This window comes from Acinonyx jubatus, chromosome B3 (assembly GCF_027475565.1).
Source record: "Acinonyx jubatus isolate Ajub_Pintada_27869175 chromosome B3, VMU_Ajub_asm_v1.0, whole genome shotgun sequence".
Classification (NCBI taxonomy): domain Eukaryota; kingdom Metazoa; phylum Chordata; class Mammalia; order Carnivora; family Felidae; genus Acinonyx; species Acinonyx jubatus.
In genome coordinates, this window is record NC_069386.1 from 100,598,964 (window position 1) to 100,614,784 (window position 15,821).

At 38.7% G+C, this 15,821-nt stretch overlaps 1 protein-coding gene across 6 annotated transcripts in view; it reads left to right on the forward strand.

Annotated features, from left to right (window-relative positions):
* The window catches only part of FBXO34 (F-box protein 34), an 87,647-nt gene that overhangs the window by 48,751 nt on the left and 23,075 nt on the right, over nt 1–15,821 (forward strand). For 3 of the 6 annotated variants that reach the window (XM_027065766.2, XM_027065767.2, XM_053224476.1), the window contains exon 2: nt 7,867–7,948. The exons of 2 other annotated variants lie outside the window; for them this stretch is intronic. The gene's annotated coding sequence lies outside the window, so the exon portion shown is untranslated. Of the gene's footprint in view, nt 1–7,866; nt 7,949–12,974; nt 15,713–15,821 lie in introns of those variants that run through there. One more of the 6 variants, XM_015082565.3, reaches the window with a different exon arrangement.

A 15,821-nucleotide genomic window follows, 5' to 3' on the forward strand; every position in this document is an offset into this window, starting at 1 on the left:
GGATCTGAAGCAGGCTCCAAGCTGTCAGCACAGAGCCTGACACAGGGCTCAAACCCACAAACTATGAGATCATGACCTGAGCCGAAGTCGAATGCTTAACTGAATGAGCCACCCAGGCACCCCATTTTTTTTTAAAAGAAAGATTTTCTGTTAACCCTTCCCATTTATTCTCTGCTGATACTTTTGGGGGAGTGTTGTTCCCTGATGCTTACCTTAGGATTCAGTTTTCTTAAGTCTTTGAGTCCTTTACGCTTTAGCCATTTATATTTCATCTTTCCAGGTTTTGTGACTACAGTCTCCAGTTCTCTTCGTACCATTGGGTTTATGTGTTTAAAAAAAAAAAAAATCTTAGTGTTTGGGGAAGGAGCAACAAATAGCTTTGTGTTTAGTCCACCATCCAGTATTATCCAGAAGTCTGGGATATAATTCTGGGAATAAATAGGTAGATAACCTTAGCAATTTAAGGGGGATCTGAATAGTCTTAGCCAACCCCCTACTGGTTTGCAAGTCATATAAATGCAGTCAGGAAATAATTCTGATTGTAGAATATTTTTCCTTTTCATAAAGTAGGTGCTGAATCATGACCTGTTGTTAGATTTTTATATGGATGTGTGGGGACGTAAAGAAACACATAATACAATTTCAGGTCACATAGTTTGGTTTGAGGTGAATTGGGACAGTACCTAATTGTCCCAGGTCTGTAGCAATTCCTGTTGTCCTTCATTGGCTGGGTCTGCTGATCTGGTCACCTCATCCACTCTGAAGCAGGCATTTATTGCTCCCTCATCTAGCGAGTCTTCCAATCTTCTGACTTTGTCTCCACTCTTAATCTCTTCTGCTCAAATACATTGTCCTTTCCCCCCATTAGATTTGATGTGATTGGGTTAGGTAGACCCTCTTTTTCCTTAATTTCATACCAGGCCACCTCACAGTCCACTAAATTCTCCCTTATCTATTGATGATTACCTTTTGGATTAGGTCAGAGTAGGAAGGTTCTAGGATATCCGGATGGCAGCTCAAGTAAAAGCAATTGCCTGTGATGTCTCAGAATGGGGATGTGGGCCACTCTGGCATTTAAGAAATTCCTGCATTCCTCTATTGAGGAATGCATATATTTACATCTTTTTTTTTTTTTTTAATCATTTTGTGAGGGCATCTGGGTGGCTCAGTTGATTAAGCATCTGACTTCAGCTCAAGTCATCATCTTACGGTTTGTGGGTTCAAGCCCTGCCGCATCAGGCTCTGTGCTGACAGCTCAGAGCCTGGAGCCCGCTTCAGATTCTGTGTCTGCCTCTCTCTGTGCCCCTTCCTGGCTCACACTCTGTCAATCTCTCAAAAATAAATATTAAAAAAATAATAATAAAAATAAAAGATTTTGTGGCTCAAGATAGTGACAGCTATGGCTAAAAAGAATAAATATTTAATAAGATATAAAAGGAACAAATAAATATTTGACATTGCACATGTGAAATAGATTAGATGACCAGATGAACTTTCTTGTTTGTTCACAGTTGTGAAGATGATAATTATTTCTGTAAGATCCAGTGTACAGCAGTATCCAACTGCTAAAGTAAACATTTCTGCAAAAAGGGCTTCTGGAAACCACTGTTTATTGCTCCCTTTTCTAGTCTCTCCTTTCCTCACCGTCTTTTGTGTTTCAATTAGAAGCTTGTATGTGCTAATGGCTTTTTCTTCTTGTTTGCTTTGTTTTTAAAAATCATTTGTAATTTCTGGTGAGCTCCTCCTGCCTGGGAAGAAATGCTTCTCTTAGGATGGGTTGGGAGGATTAGGCCAGGTTTTTTCCATATGATTATGTGCTCAGGTCCAAAATTCAGACTCAGGAGAGTCTGGAAAGATTTTTTTTTTTTTTTTTTCTTTTCTGTGTTTTGAACTTTGTATTCACTTAAAAAAACTCTCATGAGTCTAACTATTAAATCATCTTGAATCACACATTTAAAAGATCACCTTATGTGAAAACAATAGAATACTGTGAAATTGGGACTGTCTTACGATATCTAGGTCCTGTGACTGTCATGCTTAACCATACCCTTCCTCAGAAAGGGACTTGCATTTGCTTTGGTATTGCCCACATCATGCATTTACAATAGGAAATCTATACATGAGGGACCTTGTCAGCATGGTTTGGGAAGAATGATGGTAACATTATGATAGGTTTAAGGAAAGCACACTCAGCCAGTTGGTTTTGTCAAGGTGACGGTGATTGCCTGCTGACCAGCAACCTCAGAAAAGCTCTTTTTCTCAGCCCTAGATCGTGAAGCAGAGCACTTAGCTTTAAAGTGGTGGTAAACCAGGAGCTGGTGCCACACCCCTCACATTTTGAAATGTCCTAAGCCAAATGGTAGCGTGAATTTTTTACCAAATTCATCAGCAGTTTCTTTTTTCTGCCTCTTCACTTAGGGGACACTTTTAACAAAGAAGTTTTACAGTCAGAAAGTTTAAAAAATTTTTATGTATAGTCATGGTCTTTATTAAAACTTGGTAAAACAGGCTTACTGTTGAAATAGCAGATGGCTGTGATAAAATGGGAACATGTCTGTAAAAAGAAACCAATGCAGATTAAATCATAATTATAAATATCTTTAATATGATTCATTAAGATGTTTTTCCTTTGGCCTGTTAATATTGTGTCCTCTTTTTATTCATCTCTTGACAAAACCAAAGAATTTTAAAAAGGACAGAAAATGAGTAAGGGTGACTTTGAAGTTCTTTTAGAGATTTTTTAGGACTTGGACTTTCCAAAGTCAAAGAATCTTGAACTTGTAAGAACAGGCTGATGTTGCATTTTGTTTTTTTTCTTCAGTGAGTTGCCAAAATATGGGTTATACTTACAAGGAATACCTGGTCCTTTTGTAATACAATGAATACCACAAGGATATTATTCACAGATGTCTTAAAATGGCAAAAGTTCTATATGCATCCCTCCCCTCCACCCCCGCACCACAAAGGAAGAAAGAAAGAAAAGAAAAGAAAGAAACAAACAAACAATAGGTGTTTCCCTTGTTTCCTTTGCACCATTGCCCAAAGTAGGTATATGACCTTTTGGAGAGACAACTTGCAACATTTTTAACTGGTGCCAGTGGTTAGCTCAGTGCCAAGCCCCAGTAGGTGTTTAACATTTGTTGAATGGAGAAATGAATCAATAACTATTTCCAAACTGGTATCTCTCCTATCCATTCTCTATAAAGGTACTCCAGGGATCTGTCAACAATGCTAAACCATCATTCTACTTCCCCTTTAAAAATCCTTTAGTGTCCCTCAGCTACCTAAAGTTTGTCTCTCAGTAGTGCCTGTGTGGCTTGCTTGGTTGAGCATCCGATTCTTGACGTCTACTCAGATCATGATCTCATGGTTTGTGAGTTCGAGCCCAGTGTTGGGCTCTGCTCTGACAGCGTGGAGCCTGCTTCAGATTCTCTGTCTCTCTCTCTCTGCCCCTCCCTACCTCAAAAATAAATAAACATTTTTTTAAATTTCTTTTTTAAGTTTGCCTCTCAGACTTTTTTCCTTTTTAAATTGTTTTTGGTATTATAGAATTACTATATATACTGTGGTCAGAAATTCAGACATTGAAAATATGATGCAGAAAAAAATGTCCCTGTCATCCCAAGCATAACCAGTTTTTCTGTATTTGCAAACTACACAGTCTTTTCAGTTTTGTTTCACACCAATGGTATTATACTAAAATACTGTCCCCTCTCTCCTCCATTTCCATTGGATTGCATGAAGTTTTTAATATCATGGAAATTAATCCTTTTTGTATATTGCAAATAATATTCTTCCAATCTTTTGCTTATCTTTTAACTTTATTGTGTCTTTTCCCCAAAGAGATATTTAGAATTTGTATTTAGCCAGATATGTAAGTATTTTGTGTGTGTATGTATGTATGTATGTATTTATAAAAAATGTTTATTTTTATTTTGAGAGAGAGAGAGACACAGTGTGAGTAGGAGAGGGGAAGAGGGGGGGGAGAGAGAATCCCAAGTAGGTTCCGTGTTGTCAGCACAGAGCCCAACAAGAGGCTTGATCCCATGAACCATGATATCATGACCTGTGGAAATCAAGAGTCAGACATTCAACCAACTGAGCCACACAGGCACCTCCCCTACTAAGATTTTAAAATCATTCTCTCATATTTGACAGCATTGGATTTTACATTTTATTCAATCTGTCACTTTTAAGTTTTTATAGTGAAGTAGGCATCTACCTTTTCACTCAGATACCCAGTGAGTTTATTCAAACATCCTGCTTTAATCATTTAGGGTGTTGTTTTCTTGAACTACTTACTTGTTTCCGCTCTCTTGCCATACTGTTTTGATTACTGTAGTATTTTTGTATGTTTTGGGAAGTTTATTTTTCCCACAATAAATCTTACTATTCTTTTTAAATTTAGATAAGAATTATATGCCATTAGATTTGTGTTTTAAAAGTATACAGTTCATTGGTGTTTAGTAGAGTCACATAGTTGTGCAGCCATCACCTCTGATTAATTTTCATCACTCCCAAAAGAAACTCCATATCCATTAGCAGTTGCTCCCCATTTCTTTGCCCACCGAGTCCTAGGCAACCGTTAATCTACTTTCGGTCTCTATAGGTTTGTCTGTTCTACAGATGGATCATAAAATATGTGACCTTTTGTGTCTGGATTCTTTTACTTACCATAATGTTTTCAAAGTTCATCCATGTTATAGTACTGTTATAAGCACTCTGTGAAGGTACACACGTAAGTTGTATCTGTCTACAGTGTCAGCTCTATTCAGTCATGAAGCAGTGTTAACATAATTATAAAGCAGGTTCAGGATTCCAAACTCAGTGACATTTCACCACATGATTAACTTGGCTTCTTACACAGCAGAGCACAAGACAAGTCACACAACACAGAAGATCACACAGGGGGTGGGAAATTAATGAACCAAATGAGGAGTCAGTCTGTGAGCGACCAGTTGAGATCAGGCCTAGGTCCTGTTCGGGTCAGCTCTCGGCACTTACTGCTTATTATGTTCAAGCAGTGAAGGATCTCACCTCTGTTCAGAGATCAGTTGGGCAGAGCCTTCCAGCTGCAGCTGCCTTTTTAAAGTGGTCAGACAAAGAGGGGTCAGTGTCTAAAGAGTCTGACAGCTGCAAAAATCCCCCCCCCAAAAGGATTTAATCATTTTTGGGCCCCTGCAGACCTCCTCTGCTTCTTGTTATCACTTCTGGGGTGTCATTAACTGGTGCTGGTCTTGACGATATCTTGTAGCTGCAGTACCCTTAACAGTGTCATTGCTTGACAAAGGCCCTTGTTTGACCTGAGTGACTCCATCTTGCTCTCTACAAATACTTGTACCAGTACTTCATTAATCCATTGTATGTATACACCGCCATTTGTTTATACATTCATCCACTAACGGACATCTCGTTTGTTTGCACCTGTTTTAAAAGTGCTGCTATAAAATTTTGTGTACAAGTATTTGAATATCTCTTTTCAGTTCTTTGGGGGTATATACCTAGGAATAGAGTTGCTGGGTCATGTGTTAATTATTTGTTTCATGGTTTTTTTTGTTTTATTTTAAATTTTGATCTTGTATCTGGTAAGTTTTTGAGCTATGAGACCAAGTAACTTTTAATTTGATTAGTAACATGAAAGCCCATAACATGTAGCTTGGAAGCAGTGACAGATTTTTGTCTCTTCCCTTTGAATATGTTAGTGGCATGTTTGTTTTTGTAATGTGATGGCTGGCATCTTTGTTTTATTCCTGAATATAGGAGGGGAATGTTTTAAATATTTTGATATTAAGTATGCTGTTTCATATAAATTTCTGTTAGTTTCTTTTTATTAAGGTCAAGTTTTCCTAGTTTGGTAAGAATTTTTTTGAAAATCAGGAATAGGTGCTGAGTATTCTTCCTTTTTTTTTTTTTTTTAAATGTTTGTTTGGGGTGCCTGGGTGGCGCAGTCGGTTAAGCGTCCGACTTCAGCCAGGTCACGATCTCGCGGTCCGTGAGTTCGGGCCCCGCGTCAGGCTCTGGGCTGATGGCTCAGAGCCTGGAGCCTGTTTCCGATTCTGTGTCTCCCTCTCTCTCTGCCCCTCCCCCGTTCATGCTCTGTCTCTCTCTGTCCCAAAAATAAATAAACGTTGAAAAATAAAATAAAATAAAATAAAATAAAATAAAATAAAATGTTTATTTTGAGAGAAAAAGAGAGCATGCACAAGCAGGGGAAGGATGGAGAGAGAGGAGAGAGAGATGTGGGGCTCAAACTCCCGAACCATGAGATCATGCCCCTGGGCCAGAAGCAAGAATCAGACACTTAGCTGACTGAGCCACCTAGGTGCCCCTGAGTGTGACTTTTAAGAATTTATTGAGATATAATTTCTTTCCTTTAACTGTTAGTGTTTCAGAAGCATTGTTCTTGCCCTACTTGGTTGATAACTTGTTACTTGAGTGGATTTTTCTTCCCTTCCAGACTGTTGGTTGGTCACACATACACAAAACACAGTAGCAGGAGACTAATAGAAGACTAAATGCTGGTGAGAAAACTAATATATATTGTGTATGTGCGACCAATCTGAAAACCAGTCTAAGAACTCTATTCTGGAAAAGCTGTAGTGCCAGGTTCAACAATGATGCAGAGCTGTACGTGTTAGGATGTAGGTCAACATGTTTCTTTTCTTCAGTCCTCTTATTTCCTTCATTTTTTCCTGTAAACTAAACAATTTAAAATCTTGTTATTCAGAATAAAGTAACACACTCCTTTAAGTGTTTATAAATATACTCCATAATTGGTTCTGCTCCTCCCATCTTGTTCCTGATAAAAAACAATGCTACAGAATGCTTTGAGTTTTCAGCAAGTGGCAAATTACCTCTGTTCACAGGGTGTTCATCACCATAGTAACAAGGAGACAACTCGTTCTTGAAGTGGGGCAGGATGCTGGTCCATTGCTTTTCAGAAGGACATAAGACAATCCAAATACTTTTGTAGACTAGACACCAGGCCTGCTTAAGCTGTGTCTAAACATCCTCAGTATACACAAGTCGCAGATGACATAGTTTATAGAAGAAGTAAAATCCCTAGTTGAGGTTCTGTCACATCACAGAGACTCCAAAACAAACCCAGATGGACTTTACTTTCTGCCTAAGAATAATCAAATAGCTTCCTATTAAAAGCTCATCAATTCATAATCCCCCCACATTGAAGACAGCTGGTAGTGAAGGTCAGGAGGATGAGGGAATTGAATGAGGCAAAGGTAAAAAGTGATTTTTAGGTTTGGCCAAATAGTGTGGGTTTGGGTCACAGGTAATCTTTGGTTTAAATAGGCATGCTTAGATTTTGAAGTGCATGGTGTTAGATCTTGCTGTGAGACAAGGTTGTTTGGAACCAAATCTCAGAGATTTTCCTTAAATGTATTTAAAGCTAAGTCCTGGGGAGAAGTGGAAAGAGAAAAAGAATATATTAGGATTTGTTGTCTGAAACACCTACTATGATTTTAGAGGATGTCAACAATAAAACTAAATTTTCAGGTAGCTAGTAAAATATAGAGGACTATGTAATCTTTAAAAAAATTTTAATGTTTATTTATTTTTGAGAGAGAGAGAGCAGGAACAGGGCAAGGGCAGAGAGAGAGAGAGAGAGAGAGAGAGAGACAGAATCTGAAGTGGGCTCCAGGCTGTGAGCTGTCAGCACGGAGCCCAATGTGGAGCTTGAACCCTTTAACTGTGAGATCATGAGATCATGACCTGGGCTGAAGTCAGATGCTTAACTGACTGAGCCACCCAGGTGCCCCCCCAAGTGATGCCATTTTGGGCCTGTGGTTTTCTTTTTAACAAGGGTGTGGCACAGAAAAAAATATGATGAGCTTTTCTTTTTCCTTATAGGATTATACTGGTTGCTGAGTTTGAGAGTAGACCATATGGAGAGCAAGAATAGAATTCAAAGACTAATGGGAGACTAATGCAGGTGAGAAATTGTGGTTAGAACAGAGTATTAGCAGTGGAGGTGGTGAATGGCACAAGCTGACTCTTGAACAACATGGGTTTGAACTGCTTGGGTCCACTTACATGGATTTTTTTATAGTACAGTACTGTAGATGTATTTTCCTTATGCTTTTTTTCATATTTTCTTTTCTCTAGCTTTATTGTAGGAATGCAGAATATAATGCATGTAACATACAAAGTATGTGCTAAACAACTGTTTATGTTATCAGTAAGGCTTCTAGTCGTAGTAGGCTATTAAGTTTTGGGGGAGTCAGAACTTATAATTCGGATTTTTGACTGCACAGGGATGGGGAGGTGTCTGTGCCCCTAATCCCCGCTGTTGTTCAAGGGTCAGATGTAGTTGGATTCTGAGTATATTTTGAAGGTAGAGCCAATGGGAATTCCTGATGTGGTTTGTGAGGGAAAAAAGGGGTCAAGGATGACTCAAGGTTTTTGGCTTTGGAAATTGGAAAAATGGGTTTGTTGATTACTAAAATGGGGAAGATTTTGGGAGGGTGGTGGTGGAACGTGCACAGGGAGTCAGGATTTTGATTTTGGACATGTTGAGTTTGAGATGCTTGCTAGCTTATTAGACATCTAGGTGGAGATTTTGAATAGTCAGTGTATAAACCTGGAGTCCTGGAGACAGGTTTGGGTGGCCACTTGGTATAGCATGTAAGTTGAATTTAGAGCCATTAGACTTGGGTGGAGCATTTAGCCAGTTCCCAGTCTAGACTATCTGAGGAGCCTGGGATGTCTCCGTGAACTCACGCATGTTGCTGCAATGTATCTGAAAATTTCCAGGAAAACAGTATGGTTGGTGTGTATCCTTGACATGTTTTTTAAAAAAAATTTTTGCTAAAATGTTTGAGATGTGTGCTTGTGTTTTTTATATTTCTATACAGCTGGGATAAGCTGAGTGCAGTTTTGAATGTACATTCAGTGTTTCTCACAGTAGAAATCATACATAAGCAAACACAAAATTCACATTCTATTCAAGTTGTTCCCCAATATATCTGTCAATCCCATATAGCAGAATTGATTGTACTTAATTAAAAGTTCCTGGGGGCGCCTGGGTGGCGCAGTCGGTTAAGCCTCCGACTTCAGCCAGGTCGCGATCTCGCGGTCCGTGAGTTCGAGCCCCGCGTCAGGCTCTGGGCTGATGGCTCAGAGCCTGGAGCCTGTTTCCGATTCTGTGTCTCCCTCTCTCTCTGCCCCTCCCCCGTTCATGCTCTGTCTCTCTCTGTCTCAAAAATAAATAAACGTTGAAAAAAAAAAAATTAAAAGTTCCTGGAGGTGGGGATGGGAGGTTGAGGGGGTGGGGATAAGAATCTGCCATGAAAACTAGAGAATCATTGCTTGGAGGCCCAGGAAGGGGCTGAGGGAGGTTTGAGAAAATGTCTTTGAAAAGCAGTTTATTTTGGGGGCTCCTGGGTGGCTCAGTCATTTGCACATCTGACTCTTTGGGTTTCAGCTTAGGTGTTGATTATAGGTCATGGGATTGAGCCCCACAAGAGAGGGAGAGAGAAAGAGAGAGTGCATGCATGGGTGAGGGAGAGGGGCAGAAGAGAGGGGGAGGAGAGAATCCCAAGCATGCTCCATGCCCAGGGCGGAGCCCAACTTGGGGTTCATCCCACCCTGATCCCATGCTGTGGGATCATAACCCAAGCCAAAATCAAGAGTTGGATGCTTAACAGACTGAGCCACCCAGGCGCCCCAGGTTCTTCTCTTTGAAGGGAGTATACTATTCAGCTTTGAGATATGGAGACTCAGAAAATTAAGAAGAGCTGGGTAGTAATAGATGCAGTGAGACATCCTCAGAAGGAACTTTGTGGTTTAGTAAGTGAGCAGCTAGAGAGATTAGAACAGTTAAGGGAATTAGCTGAAGATCAGAAGAGTATGAATACCTAGGAAGTTAAAATCCATTTGGTTATATCAGCTGAAGAAAGTAACTAAAGTTGATTAGGCTTTAAGGAGGAGCTTAAAAAATTTTTAAGCCATGTTTGTTATGCCTTTAGGAAAGTGTAGGTAGGGGTGCTGAATCTTCTTGTATTGAGCAAGTTCTTTGGTTCTTAAGGGGATTATAATCAGTTGTGGGTCAAAAACTGTAAGATTCATCATAGCTTGGTTGAATTCTTTCTTAGGTTATTCTTCTTTCTTTGCTTTTTTTCATGTGTAACCCAAACCTTCTGGTTTAATAATGTTGATACCAGGAGAGGAGACAATATGAATGGAGAACTTAGGTATTCCAGTTTCTGAAATTGGAATTTTGATCTCCATTATGACTTAATAAATTTACGTGAATTTTTAGTATAAGCTAGCCTTTGGAACCCTGTCAGCTTAAGAATTGAATGATAAAAGTGTGTTTTCTGGTCCTCCATCAATGTATGAACACATGGGTAGGTGGTCATCTCATGATTCTTTGATTCTCAGACTTTGTATTTCCCACAGTAAGGAAGTTCTGTTCAAGAAACCAAATAAACATTACACTTTGTTTGTTTTTGTTTTGTTTTGAGCATGAAATAACAGGATTGGGTAATATTTTTTTTTAATTAAAAATTTTTTTTAAGTTTATTTTGAGAGAGAGTGAGAGGCGGAAGGGCAGAGAGAGAAGGAGAGAATCCCAAGCTGTCAGCACAGAGCCTGATTGTACAGCACAGAGCCCTGTGCGGGGCTGGAACCCATGGATCATGAGATCATGACCTGAGCTAAAACCAAGAACCAGACAATTAACCCACTGAGCCACCCAGACGCCCAGGAAGTTGGATGATCTTAAAGGATTTTTAACCAAGTCTGATGTTTCTTGATACTTTTGAATCATTCTCTTTCTAAAATTTTAACTTGGTTAAAATTTATTATTATTGTTATGATTATGATTTTCTAGTAATCTCTATACCCAGTGTGGGGCTCGAACTCACAACCCCGAGATCAAAAGTTGCATGCTCTTCTGACTAAGCCAGCCAGGCAGCGCTTAAAATTTTAACTTTCTACTCAATATTATTTTGGAGAGTCAATGAACTTTGTTTCCGGATTTGTGGGATATGGATAGAAATGTGATAGTGGGATAGAATTGAAACTTTTTTTAATAGAAGAAAGAAGAATAACCTAAGAAAGAATTCATCCAAGCTGTGATGAATCTTGATGTACAGTTTTTGACCCACAACTGATTATACCCCCTTAAGAATCAAAGAACTTGCTCAATACAAGAAGATTCAGCACCCCTACCTACACTTTCCTAAAGGCGTAACAAACATGGCTTAAAAATTTTTTAAGCTCCTCCTTAAAGCCTAATCAACTTTAGTTACTTTTTTCAGCTGATATAACCAAATGGATTTTAACTTCCTAGGTATTCATACTCTTCTGATCTTCAGCTAATTCCTTGTGCAACTTTTTTTTTAAGGGGTATTTGGGAATTAAAGTACTTGTTTAAGACCAAAAAGAAAATTTCACAATAATTTGTTTTTTCTGATAAAATTTCCCTCTTGAGGCTTCCCATTGCCTATTTTTCTAGGTTCTTGCTAGGAAAAATGTTAATTTCAGTACTGCTTTTCTTTACCTCATGGCTGGCCTTTGTTTTCATGTTAAGTTCAAAGATCGTGTTTTTCCTGTTGGATTTGCCTGTTTTTTGTTCCTCTTCTGATGTTTCTCTTTTCCCCTTGCCATCTTCCCAAATGAGAACCTGTAGAAGGCATTTATCTGTAGTTTTGATTTGTGTGTTTCCTGTAATTGTGCAAGCAACTTACAGCTGAGTTGCCTCGGATAGCCATGACATCACTTCTCTCTTTATATCAAATTTAGTTTTAGTGATAAAAACTTAGGAAATACTATACACTGATGCTAACAGTGAGTGACGTAAATAATAATCTCCTGATTTTTATATTGCCTTTCCCTTATATTGTCTTAAACTCACTTTTAAGGCTTTTTGTATGTGTTTCCATAAATCTTCTAAAATTTGCTTCAAATCTAGGGTATTTCAGGAATGGTTTGTGCACAAAGCAGGATCAGATTCATTTCCTAAAAGACTTTGCTTTATGTGACATTGTTTTTCAATTATCCTGATGTTCGTATTCCATTTCTAGATTTGTCATAGAAAAGGGCACTCATATTCTTTCTAATGAGTTTTATTTACTAAAAAAAATTGTTTCATGATATGGTTGACTGTAAAATAGCTTTCCAAAATCTTATGCTTTAGATATATTTTTTATATATGATATATATGCTCCATACTTCCTTTTCTTTCCATAAAGACCTTTCATGTACCATATGCTTTATTAGTCTGCTTCCCAGCTAGAATGTATATCTGATGAAGACAAATACTTTTATATTTAGCTCACTGCTGTATCACTAATCTTTGGAAGAGTGCCTGGTAAATAGTAGATGCTTAGTAAATACACTGAGTGAAGAAAAGATCTAGTTGGTACCTTCGCTCACAAACTGTGAGATTTGAATAGGAGTAATGATTGCTTGAATGTTCAAATTAGAGGCTGGAAATTATTTTATACTTGTGAAATGGAAGAAAATTCCCAAAGGTAGGAAAGGCCTGGTCTCTTTATGCCCCCCCACAGGATAGTTGCAATTTATTGTTTTTTAATTTTTTTAATTAAGACTCTATACCCAACATGAAGCTTGACCTCACATCCTGAGAACAAGAGTCTCATATTCTAAGGAATGAGCCAGCCAGGTGTCCCAGTAGTTGCAATTTGAGTGTAATGCTAGTGTTGCAGATTTAGATGAGAGTGGGTCCAAAAATCTCTACCATCTGTGTAGTTTTAATCAAATCTCTGTGGTATGCACTTATATTATAAATATATTAATAGTTTTTCCTGTGCTGCTCTCATCTTCTCCCGCACTAAATAATTTCTGGTCTGGAGTATTATTTTGTAAATTTGAGTAACATGTGAATCATCCAAAGGAAGAAATTCATTAAGACCCTTTTTTTTAAACTTTTTTTTTTTTAACGTTTATTTATTTTTGAGACAGAGAGAGACAGAGCATGAACGGGGGAGGGGCAGAGAGAGAGGGAGACACAGAATCCGAAGCAGGCTCCAGGCTCTGAGCTGTCAGCACAGAGCCTGATGCGGGGCTGGAACTCACAAGCTGTGGGATCATGACTTGGACTAAAGTCAGATGTTCAATCAACTGAGCCCCCCAGGCGCCCCATGTTTGTCACATTTTAAAGACACTGTGATAACTCATCTTCTCTACTTTTTTACATTTGAGCTGCTGCTGAAACCTTTGTTCATTGTTTGGCTTTCATTTTTCCTTCATTAAATCAGGGTTTCAGGCACCTTGGAGCATGTCTGTAGGTGTTCAATAATTATTTTCCACATGAATTCAGGAACTGAAGAACTTCCTATTTGATTATCCTTGGGTATTTAATATTTTTCTCACCTATACATCCCACTCAGAGTAGAAATAAGAATTATAGTAAATGTTATTCTCCTTGAGGGTGTTGTTATATGAAACACTGAATGACTGATGTAAAGGATCTGCCTCTGCATGAAATTAGGTCTAGCACTGTCACCTGTCTGTAAGATCCCAGGTAATGCAGGTTAGCTTCTGGTTTGCTTCTGGGTAATGTTTGGTTCTTTGCTAATCACTGTAGAAGGCTTCTTGGATACAAAGCTCTTTCTCAGATTGTCTTTTACTATGCTTTCTAAAAGTTGGAAATGTTTAATACATGATGGGACTAAGTGTCAGTTCCTGAAGTAACATATATTGTAAAGTGTTTTCATAAGGAGAACTTGGTGTACCTCTTTGTTTGAATCTTATTTTAAGAGAGAGAGAGAGAGAGAGAGAGAGAGAGAAGGGCTGAGGGAGAGAAAGAGAGAGAACTTCAAGCAGGCTCCATGCCCAGTGTGGAGCCTAAGGCAGGCCATGAGATCATGACCTGAGCCCAAACCAGTAGTCAGATCCTTAACCAACTGAGCCACCCAGGTGCCCCTTAATCTTTTATAACTTAAAATGTAGTGTTTTGAGCTTGTAGTGTATCAGAAAATGTTGATCTTTGAAGTTATGGCTACATCCCTACTTGATCTTGAGCAGGTTTCAGTTTTTGAGCTTTTATCTCCTTTCAGCACAATGGTTGCAGACTTCAATACAAAAACATTAAGGTTATATATAGGTTTGTGGTGACATGAGCATGGGGGAATAGGCATATGGAGACTGGGGAGGAAAGAAAGAAGGAGCAGCTGATACCTTTGTACACAACCAAGATGCAAATGATCTGAGGAACAGAAAGAGGGCAGATGTTTGCAAAAGTGCTTTGTAGATACAAAACATTTCTTACAGCTCAGGTGCTGGTATGTTTAGGGAAGATACTTGTTTTATTTTTGCAGTGGCTACAGTTTATTAGTTTATAAGACCACCTTTCCTAGGGAGTAGGATCCTGCTTAGAGGCTGACAAGAGACCCACAAGTCACAAATTCCAGCAGTTTGTGAATTATGATTGGTTACTTTATTTGTACTAATAGTCTGTTTCTAGAAGATTGGCAGTATGAGAGGAATAGGCTTATTGGTAGAAATTTGGGGGTGATGTAGTTTTGTATCATTTCTTAACTCTTAGTGTGTTTGGCTTTGCTGTTTGGTATGTACAGTTTTGCCACCTATTAACCCAGCAGTGAAATCTGATCTTGGTATCAGGTTCTCCTTTGTGGTTTGGTTTATTAATAATTGAAGTACCTAAGGGTTCTGGGTGTGAACTCTGTGCATACTTTGTAATTGATTTAGAAAGAACCAGGGAAGTTAAGATTTTCTATTAAAGTAATTAATAAAGCATTGTGGCTTTGAAATAAATATATATAACTGTTACACCAAAATGACCAAAACATGATAATAGGACCCAGTTTGTGTTTTTATTGCCCTTAAAGATGAAAGTATTTTTAAACTTCTTGGTGCCCTTTTCCTTTCTAGTTTGGGTGTGTAGGAGTCTGTTTATCAGAAATATTTTAGCACTGGTGTTGGTTTGGCATTAAAAAAAAATCTATGTAAACATGACCCTGGACAGCTGTGTTTAATATAGTAAAGAACCATGGGGAGACTTTACAGTATTTCTTGTTGGGACTTCATGTCTGTATATTTTAGTATTTAAAGGATGTGGTTTGGGGCTTTGAAAATGAGAAGGATGTTGCCTAACTCATAGCTGAATGTCTGCTTATCTAGATTCTGTCGTGGAGGTTATTAGCAACGTGAAAGTTGTTTTTACTCTACTTAAACTGACAGGATTAAGTTGGAAAACTTCTGTGGAAGTATTTGTTTGCACATGGCTGGTGAGTAGGATTTTCTTTAAAATCTGGCATTGCATAGAAATTTTTAGGTAAGTAGGGTGCTGGAAAAAAGTGGCTACTCAAGCCAAACTGTGTTTTGCTTTGCAGAAAAGTAATGAAGATTAAAAGTGACCATGACCTGGAGAGCATCTCCACTTCTTCCACCTCCCATCACTGAGCTAGCAGTGCACTAGGTCAGGAAGTGGTGGGTGGAGTTGTTTAGTTGTATCAACTTCCTGGTCTGCCCAAGTATGGATTAGTCAGGCACTCCCATGTTCCATTTAAAAGATGGTTGCTGATCTTTTAAAAGAAAGATTTCCATTAAATCCTTAGGTTTGACATTGATTCACTCTAATGAACACTTGCCAGGTGCAAGGAAGGCCCTGTGCTACATGCTCTGTGAGAGCTACAGAAAGGAGTATGATTACTCATACCTTTCAGTTTACGGTATAGTAGGGGAGAGGAAGACAAGATAGACCAAGGTAAGTGTCCCATGGGAGGCATATAGTAGCTATTCCTTAATACTGCTGGGTGAGGGTGGGGCAGTGGATGAGACCCGGGCAGGAGGGGCCCAGCTGGGTAAGCAGTTTC